We start from the raw sequence: 5,694 nt of genomic DNA on the forward strand, positions 1-5,694 counted from the left end.
GATTGCTTCGATTTTTCGCTGGGTTTTTTTATGCGTTGTTCGTTGAGTTTTTCAATGGTCCTTTTTTGCTTGGTCAGAGGCTTTTATAGCCTTGGAGCCGGCCGTTGTGGTCCCGAATATCTCGGGGTTATCTTAGAGCATTACAGGATTGTTTCCCGATTATTTGACTCATTCGTATTGTTCACGTTCCCGTTGATCTACCGATTATTGGCCGAAAATCTCGACCAGTTTAGCCCCGATCTACCGATCACGTGGTTAGCGAGACTCATGCTTGGCTCTTGACCTCCCTTGATCGTGCGACACTAACCCTTGGCTAAGCATGAAACTCTAAAACTAATTTGGGCTAGGTGAAACCCTCTAACCGGGGCTGTTTTGCTGGGTCAAGTTGGCATGGCTTGGTTGAGCTCCTTTGTTGGACTTGAATGTTGGACTCTTATTGGACCCATATTTAATTTGGACCTAAAACCAATAAAAATAATTAAGTAAATAAATGAATAAAATAATAAATACTAAATAACACAATAAATAATATATAATATAATATGTACTATATATTTATTTAAAAACTATAAAACATATATTATATTTTCAAAAATTATATAATATATTTTCAAAATTATATTATATATATTTTCAAAAACCGTTTTGAAAAACTATATATTATACGTTTTCAAAAATTATCTTTTAAAAACTATATATTATATGTTTTCAAAATTATTTTTGAAAACTATATATTATATGTTTTAAAAAAAAAACCATTTTAAAAACTATATATTATATGTTTTCAAAAACCTATCTTTTAAAAACTATATATTATATGTTTTAAAAAAATATTTTCAAAAACTATACTATATACTTCATAAACTATCATTATATATTATCATATATATTAAATAAGCCCTTTAAAGTCCCAAAAAATGAGTGTTTACAAACTTTTTTTTAAGAAGGTGATACTTTGATTCTATTGTTGTTTTATACTAATTTTGTTAATTCGTTGTTCTGAAGCTGAACTCACCAAGTTTTTCATCTGTGCAGACGAATTTTTCATGTGAGAAACAAACAACAACATAGTGGAGTGTTCAAAATACTTTGGTCTTTGAGTTTATAGAAAGAAGAGATTTTTCGATTTTTTTAGTGTTTTTTAATTTGGGGTATTGATAATGTCCTCGATTGGTTCATTGGAGATGCAAGAACCCAGTATCGACACAGATAATTTGAGCTACGAGATATTTTCGATTCTTGAAAGTAAGTTTTTGTTTGGTTACGATGATCATCAGAAGCTACGGATTCCGAAACCGGTCTCGCCGGCGCCTGAACCGCCACCGTTGATTCAACCGGATGATGAGAATCCCTCGTCGGCGATCAAGAACCAGCGAGGTAAAATCTGTATCTTGAGCATCGATAGCGGCGGCATGCGAGGGATTATTAGCGGGAAAGCTTTGGCTTATCTTGAACACGCGTTGAAATCTAAGTCGGGTAATCCAAACGCCGACGTCGCCGCAGGTTCTGGCGTCGGTGGTATCTTCATCGCCATGCTAATCGCCACCAGAGATGGCAGCCGCCCGATCTTTACTACCGAAGCGACGTGGCGGTTCCTTGTCGAGAATGCGAAACGGATATACCGGTCTGGGAAGGGTAAACAAAACGGTATTTTGAAGATAATTTTGAAAAACGATTCGACCGGTTCGAGTTCAACCGGTTTGAAAAAGGTGGTGAAGGAGGCGTTCAAGGCCTCCGACGGGAGGTGTTTGACGTTGAAGGATACACTGAAACCGGTTTTGATCCCCTGTTTTGATCTTTCCAGTACGGCGCCGTTTCTGTTTTCGAGGGCGGACGCCTTGGAGACGGACGGTTTCGACTTCCCGATATCAGATGTATGTCGGGCCACGTTGGCTAAACCGGGTTTATTTGATCCAGTTATGTTGCGGTCCGTAGATGGTCAAACCAATTGCGTGGCAATCGACGGCAGCTTAGCAATGAGCAACCCGACAGCCGCCGCGATTACGCACGTGTTGCATAATAAACAGGAGTTCCATTTCGTTAGAGGGGTAGAGGATTTGTTGGTGTTGTCATTGGGGACCGGTTCGTTACTTGAGATAAGCTACGAATATGAACAAGTCAAGAATTGGAGGGTCAAGGATTGGGCTAAACCGATGGCTAGAATATCCGAAGATGGTTCGGCCGACTCGGTGGACCAAGCCGTTGCCATGGCGTTCAGACAATGCAGAAGCAGTAATTACGTAAGAATTCAGGTAATATATTTTTGCGTAAAAACTCAACTTTATTGGTATTTTCATACAATACTTGGAGTATCCAAACTACTTCCCACCTTTAAATCAATATATTTTGAAGGTTTAAGTATGGTTGCTTACGTCTTCTTATATGATGTATTAATGATAATTCTATTACTAGGGATGAGCACATGTCAAATAAAGTCAATTTTTTATTTGACTTGAATTCGATTTGAAATTAAAAACTTTCATTTGAATTCGACTTGGTATTTGATGATTTTTCACCCGATTTGAATCTAATTCAAATTTTGAGGTAAAATTTTTGCCTGTCTCAACTCAATCTACCACAATTTTTTTTTGATAAATAGGTAGCTAATAGAATAATATATAGATATGAGCATTATAATATATATATATATATATATATATATAATAAAGGGGAATTATATTATTATCACGTGTTAGGTCGGGAATTTTCATCTTAAAATCAATTTCGATCAATAAAATTCTGACCTTATAAGATTAGATTCAATCAAAATAAGTTGGTTCAAATAATTTAATCATCTCTAGTTATTATCATAATTGAAATTCTAGGAAATATATATATGGATGATAACGGGTTGTTCAAGTTTTGACCAACTTTACTGGACCTAATAAGTATACCTTCTCCAATCGTATTTGATTTGACTTGAATTTAGGGAGGTCTTATTTGATCGGAAACACAACTAGAACTTTGGGGTAAAGATTACTACATCTGAATTGAGCTGATATATATATATATTATTTTTATTCAATAAGTTAGGGACTAATTAAAATTTTATAGAAATATGTTATAACAATTATCCCTAAATATATAAAAGAAAATTATATTATTTTTTTAGGTTGAATTAGGTAATAATTTATTTTAAATAAAACAAATCCCTAAACATGAATTCTACCTCATCTTTTACAAAATCTAACACCAACTGAATTTAAATTTTTATATAAAAACTTCGATAGTATAGGTTGAGCCATAACCTGTCGAATTCGGTTAAATTATCAATCCTAAATATATACACTTACCCTGGGTTAATTTGAAAACTAAAGTTGTTTCAATTTTGTGTGCCTTCTTGCTCAAATTTGACGGTTATTTTGAGAATGGGACACTTAAAGCATCATTGAATTTGTGTAAGAGAAAACTTTCACAAAATTTCTTCCTATTTTGCTTCGAATTGAGTCCTATGGTAATGTTTTTCCTACACTTCTAAGAAAACCTCCAATTGATTTGTTGCATTGTTTGTTAGAAGTAAAAGCATGGTTAAGTGCGTGGGGACATCATTTGAGTAATGCTGAAAATATGCCATTTATAATTAGGGATGGACACGGGATCCAAATTCATCTGATTCCGACTCGATTTGATCTTATTAGCTCGAATTTAAAAAAAAATCAGTTTTGGGTTGTGTCAAATTTTGTAGAGGTTATGTTCATGTTGAGTTTGAGTTTAGGGTGAAAAATATCCGATTCGACCCAACCCAAAAGTAAAATGTAAGTTTACCTTATGTGCTTGGGGATAATTGCAATAATAGCCCTCTATATATTATTTTTTTCAATTAAATCTTTATTTTTTTATTGAATAGAAGTAATATTTTTATAAATATATTATTTTGGATTGGGTCGGGTTGAGTTGACTGAAAACCTGACCCAACCAGACCCATGTCCATCCCTATTTAAGATTCATGTCACCGTCTCTATTATAACTTCATAAGTAGTCTCAGTGGTTAAAGGGAGTGTTATTCTCCCTTGAGGTTATAGGTTCGAATAACTACATTTGCGGAATGTGTATATGTTATTAATAATTAAGAAAAATTTGTAATCCTCTTAAATTACTAAAAAAAAAAACATTGTAGTTGAAAATTATTTTGAAGTTTAAAATTTACTTTTGGAATCCTAAACGATGTTAAACAAATAAGCTTTGAGGAAAAAAGTGCATTTGGAAATTAATTTTAAACCTAAATGTGAAAGTTAACAATTCCGACTATTGCATTTGAAATATACTTTTAGAATTATTCATAAACCATGTAGAATCATTATAATTTTACTTTTTATTAAAAATATATTTTTATATATTTTTATCATAATTCAAGTTGATATATTTTATTATTATTATAATATTTTATAATTTAAATATCATTTCAATGTGTACTTTTAGCTTACAAGGTCATGTTTAGAATAATTATTTACTTTCTTAAATAACATATTTTGTCATCGATGCTAAACATTTAAATATTAAATCAAATTTTTAAAAAAAAATACTTTCTCATAATACATTGTAGTTTTGAAAATCAATATCAAATTAACTTTTAGCCTTTTATATAGTGTGATAATATTTTATGACATTCATTCTAAATTGGTTTATAAATTTTTCAACATTACAATTTCATCAAAAAGTTTTGACTCTTATTCTAAATTAATCTTTAAAGTTGTTAATATTCCAACAACATTCCCGAAACCATTCAAAAGTTTAGGGATGAAATTAGAACATTCAAAAGTCTAGTGACCAATATAAAATGAGAGTTATAGTTTCATGACGAATTTGGGACGTCCAAAAGTTTGGGGGATCAATTTAGAATGAGAATCATAGTTTGAGGATGAAATTGGAAAGTTCAAAAGTATAGAGACTATTTTAAAATTAGGTCATAGTTTGAGGAGTGTAATGTAATTAACTCTAATATTATGGATATTTAATTTTTTTATCGATAGTCTGAATTTGATTAATATAGTTGTTATTATAACATACAAGAAGACATAAATTCAAATATTTTTAAATATATTATCTTTCAATTCATAAGTGAAGAACGTAAAAGTATTTATATTCAATATTCGTAGTCATCGACTATATTCTCTTGTTGCAATAAAATTTGTGGTGGGACAGGCAAATGGAAGCAGTTTAGGGCGATGTGAGGCGAACATAGATACAAATCCCAGCCCCAGCAATGTAAAGATGCTGACGGCCATCGCCGACGAGATGCTGAAGCAAAAAGAACGTCGAATCGGTATTGTTCGACGGAAAAAAGTTGACCGACCAAACCAATTTCGAGAAGCTCGATTTTTTTGCCGCTCAACTTGTGCTCGAACATCAGAGGCAGAGCTGTCGGATTGCTCCTACTGTTGCTTTCAAGCAACCTAACCCTAAATCCACCACCTAGAGAAGAAGAAAAATTTTCTCAAGAAAATTTGTACCAAATATAATTTATTATAATTATTATATGGATTTTTTTCCATTCCATGCAGGGACGAAATCAAATTAAATATTAACAGATACTTAAATATTAGACTATTTAAGAAAAATAAAATGATTTATTAGGTATTCATTACTTTCCCATCGTTCTTACGTTATAGCAACAACAACCGAAGAGTTTAGGCAGCCTTAGGCGTTGAGCAATCGAGCAAGACATCTAAGGGCCGCACGGACCAGTAAGCCGAC

The 5,694-nt window shown here is 32.5% G+C and overlaps 1 pseudogene; it reads left to right on the forward strand.

Moving 5' to 3' along the window:
* The first annotated feature begins 1,130 nt into the window (after nt 1-1,130).
* On the forward strand, nt 1,131-5,417 carry LOC120213250 (annotated as a pseudogene).
* Nucleotides 5,418-5,694: the final 277 nt, after the last annotated feature.

Source organism: Hibiscus syriacus, unplaced genomic scaffold, assembly GCF_006381635.1.
Source record: "Hibiscus syriacus cultivar Baekdansim isolate YM2019G1 unplaced genomic scaffold, ASM638163v2 tig00110020_pilon, whole genome shotgun sequence".
Lineage (NCBI taxonomy): Eukaryota > Viridiplantae > Streptophyta > Magnoliopsida > Malvales > Malvaceae > Hibiscus > Hibiscus syriacus.